This window comes from Nerophis lumbriciformis, linkage group LG37, assembly GCF_033978685.3.
Source record: "Nerophis lumbriciformis linkage group LG37, RoL_Nlum_v2.1, whole genome shotgun sequence".
NCBI lineage: Eukaryota > Metazoa > Chordata > Actinopteri > Syngnathiformes > Syngnathidae > Nerophis > Nerophis lumbriciformis.
In genome coordinates, this window is record NC_084584.2 from 3890441 (window position 1) to 3904733 (window position 14293).

A 14293-nucleotide genomic window follows, 5' to 3' on the forward strand; every position below is an offset into this window, starting at 1 on the left:
CACAAGTATTATTAATAACTTAATAATTAGGACATTTGAGCGAATTTTAAACGGAAATTTGGTTTCTACTTCCGGCGCACTAATAATTAGGACCGAGCTTAATTTTATTGTATCATTTCAAGATAACCCAGAAAACGCACGACTTACTATTCTAGTAAGGATTTCTAAACACGTGTCATACATATACATGCAAAATAATAGCAACACTCCTACGATATAAGGTTTAATGCAGCACTTTTTTTTTTTACCTGTAAAGTCCGTCCGTAGACATCTTCTAAGGGTACGCAGCATGGAGAGCTACTGCCTACTGGCGCTGACGAGACGCGGGGCCGCCATCTTGGAGTGGTGATCCACTCCACTCAGTGCAATTCATTTGGCAGGAGCAATGAACTGTCAGCGCATTTAATTCATCTTACCTCACTGATCACTAGTGATGGGTCCGGCAACACCGATGCATTTTTTTTTATTGTAAAGAATAATAAATATTTTAGCTTCTGTTTTTTCGACGAAGAATATTTGTGAAATATTTCTTCAAACGTACTATGATTAAAATTCAAAAAAATTATTCTGGCAAATCTAGAAAATCTGTAGAATCAAATTTAAATCTTATTTCAAAGTATTTTGAATTTCTTTTAAAATTTTTGTTCTGGATAATCTAGAAGAAATACTGATTTGTCTTTGTTAGAAATATAGCTTGGTCCAATTTGTTCAATATTCTAAAAAAAAGTGCAGATTGGATTTTAACCAATTTAAAACATGTCATCAAAATTCTAAAATGTATCTTAATCAGGAAAAATGACTAATGATGTCCCATAAATTCTTTTTTTTTATTTTTTCAAAAAGATTCAAATTAGCTAGTTTTTCTCTTCTTTTTGTCGGTTGAATTTTGAATTTTAAAGAGTCAAAATTGAAGATAAACTATGTTTCAAAATTTTATTTTAATTTTTTTCGTGTTTTCTCCTTTTTTAAACCGTTCAATTAAGTGTTTTTTTCATCATTTATTCTCTACAAAAAACCTTCCGTAAAAGGGAAAAAAAATGTACGACGGAATGACAGACAGAAATACCCATTTTTTTATATATATAAATGTATTTATTTATCTATTCTTGTTTAAATCACACTTACGTGTAACTTACAAATGACAATATATTTATTTATTTAAGTGTGTATCAAACTGGTAGCCCTTCGCATTAATCAGTACCCAAGAAGTAGTTTTTGGTTTCAAAAAGGTTGGTGACCCCTGTACTAGGGCAAAAAATCAGTGTCAGTTGAGTCGGTCCATAGGTTGTGAAAAAACTACTCAAGTACTGAGTAACTGATGAGTAACATACACACACATATCATATATATATATATATATATATATATATATATATATATATATATATATATATATATATATATATATATATATATATATATATACATACACACTTACATATATATATATATATATATATATATATGTATATATACATACACACATATATATATATACACACATATATATAAATATTATATATATATATATATATATATATATATATATATATATATATATATATATATATATATATATACATACACACATATGTATATACAGTATATAATTTATATTTTTTTATTTTGCCGTTTTTGTTTACATGTTAAAGTTGTTTTAATGAATATACATGCATGTTTAACACATATAGATTCCTTTCTTTCATGAAGACAAGAATATAAGTTGGTGTATTACCTGATTCTGATGACTTGCGTTGATTGTAATCAGACAGTAGTGCTGATAGCGTCCACGTTTTCAAATGGAGGAGAAAAAAAGTTCCTCCTTTCTGTCTAATACCACATGAAAGTGGTTGGTTTTTGGCATCTTATTTGTCCAGCTTCCATATTCGTTTTCATACACTTTACAAGAAATACATTGGCGGCAAACTCCGTAGCTTGCTAGCTTGTTTGCGCTGGCTTTCGGAGACTCTTGTTTTGAAAGCGCAGGCGCGATGGAGCGGCACTTTTATTGTGAAGACAGGAACTGTGCAGTCAGTCTTTAGGCTTTTGACGGGATGTACGGTTGAAATAAAAAAGGGTCTTTTTTTCCTTCACACTTTTGATTGATTGATTGAAACTTTTATTAGTAGATTGCACAGTACAGTATATATTCCGTACAATTGACCACTAAATGGTAACACCCCAATAAGTTTTTCAACTTGTTTAAGTCAGGTCATGTGACCGCCTGGCTCTGTTTGATTGGTCCAACGTCACCAGTGACTGCATCTGATTGGTGGAACGGAGTGAACGTCACCAGTGACTGTATTTGTTGAAACGCAGGCACTATGACAGACCAAAACAAACAAAGCGTGCATTAACAGATCGATAAAAATTAGTAGCGAGTAGCGAGCTGAATGTAGATAAAAGTAGCGGAGTAAAAGTAGCGTTTCTTCTCTATAAATATACTCAAGTAAAAGTAAAAGTATGTTGCATTAAAACTACTCTTAGAAGTACAATTTATCCCAAAAGTTACTCAAGTAGATGTAACGGAGTAAATGTAGCGCGTTACTACCCACCTCTGAATATAGGTCATCAAATCTCAGCAACAAGCTGTAATATCTTACTGAGATCATCTAGGACCAAAACCCTTAAAACAAGTAAAACACTCTAACATAAAATCTGCTTAGTGAGAAGAATGATCTTATCAGACAGAAAATAAGCAAATATCACCCTTATTTGAGATATTTCATCTTACTTAGATTTCAGTTTTTGCAGTGTAGCATATAAGAATATTCTATTACTGTTAAGCAAACTATGAATACTAAAACATGTGTCCCACCTCTGCCTATGTTGAGTAAAACATGCTTGAAACTAGAATATCAAGTGTTGCAAAGCTGTGTCATCAACAATCACAAGTATAAAAGTACTTTTTTAAAGTAATAATTTCTTACTTCAAGCATGAAAAAAAAAATCATGACTTTGACACAATTGTGTCTCATAATTAAAACAGATGACAGCCAAATGGATTTTGCTGTTTTATTTTTAATGAAACAATAGAAAATACGTACTCATATAGTAGTACAGTTGGCACAGTACAGTAAACTGACTATTTAAACATTAAACATTTGACATTTCAAACAATTTTGAACAGAAATAGTTCATACACATTCAGATACATTCTTCAAAATTATAATAAAAAATGTTTTTGGCCGGGGGCCAAAAACTAATTGACTGAAAGAGCACGCACTTGGCGTGATTATGTCATGTTATCAATGGAAAAATGCATTTTTAGACAATATGATTTGCCTGAGCGGCTAGGAGACCCCGAGAGTAACAAGCGCTTGCCTTGTTGCCTTTCCATTAAGAACAATAAATTAGTTTTTAGTATAAGTTTTCTGGTTTCAAGAAATGTAATGCCGAGCGCATATCATTAGGTCAAGATAATGGCACGAGCATTTAATTAATCTAAGAATATTTTTCAACATCCATCCATCCATCCATCCATCTTCTTCCGCTTATCCGAGGTCGGGTCGCGGGGGCAGCAGCTTAAGCAGGGAAGCCCAGACTTCCTTCTCCCCAGCCACTTCGTCCAGCTCTTCCTGTGGGACCCCGAGGCGTTCCCAGGCCAGCCGGGAGACATAGTCTTCCCAACGTGTCCTGGGTCTTCCCCGCGGCCTCCTACCGGTGGGACGTGCCCTAAACACCTCCCTAGGGAGGCATTCGGGTGGCATCCTGACCAGATGCCCGAACCACCTCATCTGGCTCCTCTCCATGTGGAGGAGCAGCGGCTTTACTTTGAGCTCCTCCCGGATGGCAGAGCTTCTCACCCTATCTCTAAGGGAGAGCCCCGCCACCCGGCGGAGGAAACTCATTTCGGCCGCTTGTACCCGTGATCTTGTCCTTTCGGTCATAACCCAAAGCTCATGACCATAGGTGAGGATGGGAACGTAGATCGACCGGTAAATTGAGAGCTTTGCCTTCCGGCTCAGCTCCTTCTTCACCACAACGGATCGATACAGCGTCCGCATTACTGAAGACGCCGCACCGATCCGCCTGTCGATCTCACGATCCACTCTTCCCCCACTCGTGAACAAGACTCCGAGGTACTTGAACTCCTCCACTTGGGGCAAGATCTCCTCCCCAACCCGGAGATGGCACTCCACCCTTTTCCGGGCGAGGACCAAGGACTCGGACTTGGAGGTGCTGATTCTCATCCCAGTCGCTTCACACTCAGCTGCGAACCGATCCAGCGAGAGCTGAAGATCCTGGCCAGATGAAGCCATCAGGACCAAATCATCTGCAAAAAGCAGAGACCTAATCCTGCAGCCACCAAACCAGATTCCCTCAACGCCTTGACTGCGCCTAGAAATTCTGTCCATAAAAGTTATGAACAGAATCGGTGACAAAGGGCAGCCTTGGCGGAGTCCAACCCTCACTGGAAACGTGTCCGACTTACTACCGGCAATGCGGACCAAGCTCTGGCACTGATCATACAGGGAGCGGACTGCCACAATCAGACAGTCCGATACCCCGTACTCTCCGAGCACTCCCCACAGGACTTCCCGAGGGACACGGTCGAATGCCTTCTCCAAGTCCACAAAACACATGTAGACTGGTTGGGCAAACTCCCATGCACCCTCAAGGACCCTGCCGAGAGTATAGAGCTGGTCCACAGTTCCACGACCAGGACGAAAACCACACTGTTCCTCCTGAATCCGAGGTTCGACTATCCGGCGTAGCCTCCTCTCCAGTACACCTGAATAGACCTTACCGGGAAGGCTGAGGAGTGTGATCCCACGATAGTTAGAACACACCCTCCGGTTCCCCTTCTTAAAGAGAGGAACTACCACCCCGGTCTGCCAATCCAGAGGTACCGCCCCCGATGTCCACGCGATGCTGCAGAGTCTTGTCAACCAAGACAGCCCCACAGCATCCAGAGCCTTAAGGAACTCCGGGCGGATCTCATCTACCCCCGGGGCCTTGCCACCGAGGAGTTTTTTAACTAACCTCAGCCCCAGAAATAGGAGAGCCCACCACATATTGAGCAAAAAGGTTTTCTTTTATTCTACCAAGAAAAGTGCACTTGTTATTAGTGAGAATATACTTACTTTAAGGTATTTTTGGGTTCATTGAAGTTAGCTAATTTTACTTGTTTTGGAAATATTTGACAAGCCGAATTTTTTTGTTCTATTGCCAGATAATTTTGCTTAGTTCAAATAAAATACCCCTCATTTTTGTATTTTGTTTTCTTGTTTTTAAACACTGACTTTTTGCAGTGCATAAGTGACCAGATATCCGAGATCAAAACTGGGAATATAATCCCAGAGAAGGGGGGAAAAAACGGTCAGCTATTTTTAAGTTGAAGAAACAATATGATTAGGTTATATATATATATATATATACACGTGTATCCTACATAAACATTGGGTTGGAAAGTGTCGGAGGCAGATATTTACATATATCCGAATTTAAGTTGTACTTCTTTCATTTCTTAGTCATATTTGAAAACAGCTCGTGTTTTCCATTTATTCTCTTGATGCTCTGTCAGCAAGTATACTATGTGTGTAAACCTTGAGTTCTTTGGAATGTGTTTAGACTAGCATTTTGTTTTGTCTACAGACAGGCCCGGCCCTAACCAATCTGGCGCCCTAGGCAAGATTTTAGGTGGCGCCCCCCCCCACATCGGCAGTGAAGTGTATATACTCACAAGAAACCGAATAGCTTTGTCTTTGACCTTTTTTTTTACTTAAAGAAAGCAAATCAACAATCAGAATAGTTAACAAGAAAAAAAAAAAAAAGAATAAATAAATGAATGCAAAAAATAAAAAATGAATATATGAAATACAATATTTTTTACATACATATTGCTTAATTAACATTAATGATGTGCACTTTAACAACTAGGCTTACAACTATACCTAATATATAAAGGAGTGGAAAAGTGACTATTACCTGCAGGGCAAACATTAGCTAACCAGAAGGCAATAACAATGTAAACAAAAAACACCTGCTTAAAAGATCTAATACAAATGTCCCTGAGGAATGTAAGGTGGGAGTACTGTAATTACCTAACGTTACATTATTATTTTCCTTAACAATTTAGCCCCCTCCACAATATTAACCCGACGTTAAAACAGAACTAGATTAGCAATTGCCGAATCATGTAACATTAGCTTAATGCTAAAAAGCCAGGTTACTATCACATTCTGTAACAGACAAATAATTTCATGTAGGCTAACGTTACCTACCTGCTACCTCTTGTCTTTTTCTCGTTTCTCCTCCTCTTCTTTTCTCTTTTTTCTTCCCTGGGCACCTGACAGTTTTGGCCGTTTTGACATCTTGTGTTGATTTTTTGATGTGGTGACGTCCAAAAAGAGTCATGATACGGGAAGGGAGGGGGTGCATCGTGGGGGGGCGCAATGTTGTAACAAATAATATTTCTATTATATAGGCTTTACTTTGCATTTTAATTAACGTGGGATTATTTTTTGTATTTAGAAATAATAGTACCAACTTTTTTTTTTTTTTTTTCCAACATTTGTGGCACTGGCGTGGCGCCCCCTGATGGACGGCGCCCTTAGCATTTGCCTATACGGCCTATGCCACGGGCCGGCCCTGTCTACAGAGGTGGGACGAGAGAGAGGGTAGTGGGATCGGGAAGACAGACCATTTTGGGGAGGCGCGATAGAATGTTCTAGGGTTAGACAGGTCTCAATCAAAATGTATATTGGCAAAGCTTTGAGAATATACAACAAAATACCTATTCTGTCTCTGGTGGTTTTTCAACTCAGCTTTAAGTGTCGGAAAGAACTTGGGAGCGAATTGTGACTTGAATTCCCTGGGAGGAACAACTGGTCCAAAACGCAACAAAAGCTAGACTAAATTTAGACTTGTATAATACTGTATAGCCACTGTCCATCTGATTGTCTAGTTAGCTAACATATATCACCCCCTAACCAATCTGGCGCCCTAGGCAAGATTTTAGGTGGCGCCCCCCCACATCGGCAGTGAAGTGTATATACTCACAAGAAATCGAATAGCTTTGTCTTTGACCTTTTTTTTACTTAAAGAAAGCAAATTAACAATCAGAATAGTTAACAAGATAAAAAAAAAAAAAAAGAATAAATAAATGAATGCAAAAAATAAAAAATTAATATATGAAATACAATATTTTTTTACATGCATATTGCTTAATTAACATTAATGATGTGCACTTTAACAACTAGGCTTACAACTATACCTAATATATAAAGGGGTGGAAAAGTGACTATTACCTGCAGGGCAAACTTTAGCTAACCAGAAGGCAATAACAATGTAAACAAAAAACACCTGCTTAAAAGATCTAATACAAATGTCCCTGAGGAATGTAAGGTGGGAGTACTGTAATTACCTAACGTTACATTATTATTTTCCTTAACAATTTAGCCCCCTCCACAATCAACCCGACGTTAAAACAGAACTAGCTATTTATTGATTAGCAATTGCCGAATCATGTAACATTAGCTTAATGCTAAAAAGCCAGGTTACTATCACATTCTGTAACAGACAAATAATTTCATGTAGGCTAACGTTACCTACCTGCTACCTCTTGTCTTTTTCTCGTTTCTCCTCCTCTTCTTTTCTCTTTTTTCTTCCCTGGGCACCTGACAGTTTTGGCCGTTTTGACATCTTGTGTTGATTTTTTGATGTGGTGACGTCCAAAAAGAGTCATGATACGGGAAGGGAGGGGGTGCACCGTGCGGGGGGGGGGGGGGGGGGGGGGGGGCGTAATGTTGTAACAAATAATATTTCTATTATATAGGCTTTACTTTGCATTTTAATTAACGAGGGATTATTTTTTGTATTTAGAAATAATAGTACCAACTTTTTTTTTTTTTTTTTTCCAACATTTGTGGCACTGGCGTGGCGCCCCCTGATGGACGGCGCCCTTAGCATTTGCCTATACGGCCTATGCCACGGGCCGGCCCTGACCCCCAGCCTCCAAAAAATCTGGAATGTGGTCCTAACTTTTACCCCTGTTGCCTTTTACACTCTTTATCTTCATCATTCATTTCAACTTTATGTTATCCAAGTATGACATTCTTAAATGTAATTAATTTCATTGACAAACAATTCTATTATGGTCATACTCTAGTTTGCTAGCGGCTACAATTTCAGTACTATTGAAGATCTTTGCTCCTTCTCAACTCTGTGGTAATATTCTTTTCACAAAATACAACAAATAATACGTTAATGTTAAATCTTACTTGGGAAAAGTAATTCCCCGATTCCTATTTTCAACAGTCCTGTGAGTTTAGGCTGCTCATCACCACTTCAAGATGGCGGCCCAATTTCTCACGTCACAGCAGCCAATGCTGCGCCTACTTATAACATGTCCGCCTTGTCACCGACTCACCGTGCTGAGACGGAACTATTTCTGTGTGACATCACAGTCCGTCGCCTAAATGTTTCCCCCCTCTGCCCGGAACTACAGCAACTCTTTTTCGAGTCTGTTTTTTTTTTTTAATGTGACTTATCTTAAACTTAACTTCGGCGACTGGACACACGGAGCATATTAAAACAATAACAACATCTGCAGGTATGAAAACAATTAATAAATGAACCCATTGTGTCGGAAAACTAGTAGCTAGCATAGATAAGGTCACACCACGAACGTGAACACTCACTCTACTTTGACGTTATTAATACTTACATTCACAATATATATATATGTAATATAAACATTAATTACTCAAATAGATGAGTAATTATGTGTATTAGATGCCTTGTAAATATGGATTAAAAATAAATAAATACAAAATATGCATATACATTTATTTTTCCTCCTTTATAAGTAAAATAAATGAAATTATTCCAAGGTTGACTATTCCGTTTTTACATCAGACGTGTCCAAACTGTGCAAGTGAAATTGTGTCTTTATTATAAAAGCTTTTTTTGAGTTTATATAAATAAATGTTTTGCGTTTCGATATGCTGCCCTCTATGTAGAACTGTGTCACGTGACTTCAAACTCGCCACCTCATTGGCTGGTTCCGAGACAAGATTGATCGATTTTTGAATTTTTTATATTTGAGTTAAAGTTAGTAATTTATTTTAATTTTTTAATTTTTTATTTTTTCTCTATTCTCATTTTTCAACAACAATGAAAGAAAACAAAGGCAAATACAGAGAGTATTAAATATTAATTCATAATAATAATAATACAAAAAAAAGGCAAAGGGCTACCTAAATCACTTTAAATGTTTTTAAGAAAGATATAAACTTAAGGGTTTTTGTACTCTTAATCATTCTCCAAGATTTGATTGATAATTGTAAATTAAATTAGAAAATGTAGGCCTTACTTTCATAAATCGACATATATGTAGAAAAATGTTTGCCTGGAGCATGACAATGTTGACAAACATTTCTATGTTACAGTCGTTTAGAAAAATCCCAAATTTGGATCGATTCAGTTTTTTTTAGTTTTATTTATATTTGAGTTAGTATTTTATTTATATTTATATTTTTATTTTTAATTGAACAACAAACATACATTTATAATTCACACAACAGTCAATGCACTTTCAACAACAAGGAAAGAAAACAGAGAGTATTAAATATTAATACATAATAATAATTAAAACATTTTAAAAAAGACAAAAGGCTACCTAAATCACTTTAAATGTTTTTAGGAAATATATCAATTTAAGGGCTTTTGTACTCTTAATCATTCTCCAAGATTTGATTGATAATTGTAAATTCAATTATTAAATGTAGGCCTTACTTTCATAAATTTACATTTATGTAGAAAAATGTTTGCCTGGAGCATAATAATGTTGACAAACATTTCTATGTTACAGTCGTTTATTCTAAATTTGGATCAATTCGATCTTTAAAAAAAAAAGTTTTACATTTGAGTTAGTATTTCATTTATTTATGTATTTTTATTTTTAATGGAACAACAAACATACATTTATAATTCACACAACAGTTAATGCACTTTCAACAACAAGGAAAGAAAACAAAGGCAAATACAGATAGAGTATTAAATATTAATAAATAGTAATAATAAAAAATAAAGACAAAGGGCTATCTAAATCACTTTCAATGTTTTTAACAAATATATAACTTTAAGGGCTTTTGTACTCTTAATCATTCTCCAAGATTTGATTGATAATTGTAAACCATTAAGCCAATTAGAAAATTTAGGCCTTACTTTAATAAATCGACATTTATGTAGAAAAATGTTTGCCTGGAGCATAACAATGTTGACAAACATTTCTATGTGACAGTCGTTTATATAAATACCAAATTTGGATCGATTCAGTCTTTATTTTATTTATCTTTGTCCTTCATACCGACAGCCATCAGACTGTATAATGCATATGTTCCTTTTGACTGTACATGTACTGTAAATGTATAATGTATTTATATTATTCACATGTGAATAATGCTGTATAATAGACTGTATTTATGTTATTCACATGTGAATAATGTTGTATAATAGACTGTATTTATGTTATTCACATGTGAATAATGCTGTGTAATAGACTGTATTTATATTATTCACATGTGAATAATGCTGTATAATAGACTGTATATGTGAATAATGCTGTATAATAGACTGTATTTATATTATTCACATGTGAATAATGCTGTATAATAGACTGTATATGTGAATAATGCTGTATAATAGACTGTATTTATATTATTCACATGTGAATAATGCTGTATAATAGACTGTATTTATGTTGTTCACATGTGAATAATGCTGTATAATAGACTGTATTTATTTTATTCACATGTGAATAATGCTGTATAATAGACTGTATTTATATTATTCACATGTGAATAATGCTGTATAATAGACTGTATTTATATTATTCAGATGTGAATAATGCTGTATAATAGACTGTATTTATTTCATTCACATGTGAATAATGCTGTATAATAGACTGTATTTATATTATTCACATGTGAATAATGCTGTATAATAGACTGTATATGTGAATAATGCTGTATAATAGACTGTATTTATATTATTCACATGTGAATAATGCTGTATAATAGACTGTATTTATTTTATTCACATGTGAATAATGCTGTATAATAGAATGTTTTATATTATTCACATGTGAATAATGCTGTATAATAGACTGTATTTATATTATTCACATGTGAATAATGCTGTATAATAGACTGTATTTATGTTATTCACATGTGAATAATGCTGTATAATAGACTGTATTTATATTATTCACATGTGAATAATGCTGTATAATAGACTGTATTTATATTATTCACATGTGAATAATGCTGTATAATAGACTGTATTTATATTATTCACATGTGAATAATGCTGTATAATAGACTGTATTTATTTCATTCACATGTGAATAATGCTGTATAATAGACTGTATTTATATTATTCACATGTGAATCATGCTGTATAATAGACTGTATTTATATTATTCACATGTGAATAATGCTGTATAATAGACTGTATATTATTCACATGTGAATAATGCTGTATAATAGACTGTATTTATTTTATTCACATGTGAATAATGCTGTATAATAGACTGTATTTATGTTGTTCACATGTGAATAATGCTGTATAATAGACTGTATTTATTTTATTCACATGTGAATAATGCTGTATAATAGACTGTATTTATATTATTCACATGTGAATAATGCTGTATAATAGACTGTATTTATATTATTCAGATGTGAATAATGCTGTATAATAGACTGTATTTATTTCATTCACATGTGAATAATGCTGTATAATAGACTGTATTTATATTATTCACATGTGAATAATGCTGTATAATAGACTGTATATGTGAATAATGCTGTATAATAGACTGTATTTATATTATTCACATGTGAATAATGCTGTATAATAGACTGTATTTATTTTATTCACATGTGAATAATGCTGTATAATAGAATGTTTTATATTATTCACATGTGAATAATGCTGTATAATAGACTGTATTTATATTATTCACATGTGAATAATGCTGTATAATAGACTGTATTTATGTTATTCACATGTGAATAATGCTGTATAATAGACTGTATTTATATTATTCACATGTGAATAATGCTGTATAATAGACTGTATTTATATTATTCACATGTGAATAATGCTGTATAATAGACTGTATTTATATTATTCACATGTGAATAATGCTGTATAATAGACTGTATTTATTTCATTCACATGTGAATAATGCTGTATAATAGACTGTATTTATATTATTCACATGTGAATCATGCTGTATAATAGACTGTATTTATATTATTCACATGTGAATAATGCTGTATAATAGACTGTATATTATTCACATGTGAATAATGCTGTATAATAGACTGTATTTATTTTATTCACATGTGAATAATGCTGTATAATAGAATGTTTTATATTATTCACATGTGAATAATGCTGTATAATAGACTGTATTTTTATTATTCACATGTGAATAATGCTGTATAATAGACTGTATTTATATTATTCACATGTGAATAATGCTGTATAATAGACTGTATTTATATTGTTCACATGTGAATAATGCTGTATAATAGAATGTTTTATATTATTCACATGTGAATAATGCTGTATAATAGACTGTATTTTTATTATTCACATGTGAATAATGCTGTATAATAGACTGTATTTATATTATTCACATGTGAATAATGCTGTATAATAGACTGTATTTATTTTATTCACATGTGAATAATGCTGTATAATAGAATGTTTTATATTATTCACATGTGAATAATGCTGTATAATAGACTGTATATGTGAATAATGCTCTATAATAGACTGTATTTATATTATTCACATGTGAATAATGCTGTATAATAGAATGTTTTATATTATTCACATGTGAATAATGCTGTATAATAGACTGCATTTTTATTATTCACATGTGAATAATGCTGTATAATAGACTATTTATATTATTCTTCATGTGAATAATGCTGTATAATAGACTGTATTTATATTATTCACATGTGAATAATGCTGTATAATAGACTGTATTTATGTTATTCACATGTGAATAATGCTGTATAATAGACTATTTATTTCATTCACATGTGAATAATGCTGTATAATAGAATGTTTTATATTATTTACATGTGAATAATGCTGTATAATAGACTGTATTTATATTATTCACATGTGAATAATGCTGTATAATAGACTGTATTTATATTATTCTTCATGTGAATAATGCTGTATAATAGACTGTATTTATATTATTCAGATGTGAATAATGCTGTATAATAGACTGTATTTATTTCATTCACATGTGAATAATGCTGTATAATAGACTGTATTTATATTATTCACATGTGAATAATGCTGTATAATAGACTGTATATGTGAATAATGCTGTATAATAGACTGTATTTATATTATTCACATGTGAATAATGCTGTATAATAGACTGTATTTTTATTATTCACATGTGAATAATGCTGTATAATAGACTGTATTTATATTATTCTTCATGTGAATAATGCTGTATAATAGACTGTATTTATATTATTCACATGTGAATAATGCTGTATAATAGACTATTTATGTTGTTCACATGTGAATAATGCTGTATAATAGACTGTATTTATATTATTCACATGTGAATAATGCTGTATAATAGATTGTATTTATATTATTCACATGTGAATAATGCTGTATAATAGACTGTATTTATATTATTCACATGTGAATAATGCTGTATAATAGACTATTTATTTCATTCACATGTGAATAATGCTGTATAATAGACTGTATTTATATTATTCACATGTGAATAATGCTGTATAATAGACTGTATTTATATTATTCACATGTGAATAATGCTGTATAAAAGACTGTATTTATATTATTCACATGTGAATAATGCTGTATAATAGACTGTATTTATATTATTCACATGTGAATAATGCTGTATAATAGACTGTATTTATTTTATTCACATGTGAACAATGCTGTATAATAGAATGTTTTATATTATTCACATGTGAATAATGCTGTATAATAGACTGTATATGTGAATAATGCTGTATAATAGACTGTATTTATATTATTCACATGTGAATAATGCTGTATAATAGACTGTATTTATTTTATTCACATGTGAATAATGCTGTATAATAGAATGTTTTATATTATTCACATGTGAATAATGCTGTATAATAGACTGTATATGTGAATAATGCTCTATAATAGACTGTATTTATATTATTCACATGTGAATAATGCTGTATAATAGAATGTTTTATATTATTCACATGTGAATAATGCTGTATAATAG

At 32.9% G+C, this 14293-nt stretch overlaps 1 protein-coding gene across 3 annotated transcripts in view; it reads left to right on the plus strand.

The window, feature by feature from the left end:
* The first annotated feature begins 8392 nt into the window (after positions 1–8392).
* Positions 8393–14293, plus strand: part of coa4 (cytochrome c oxidase assembly factor 4 homolog) — a 57712-nt gene continuing 51811 nt past the window's right edge. For all 3 annotated transcript variants that reach the window (XR_012049360.1, XR_012049359.1, XM_061931215.2), the window contains exon 1: positions 8393–8557. The gene's annotated coding sequence lies outside the window, so the exon portion shown is untranslated. The remainder of the gene's footprint in view (positions 8558–14293) is intronic.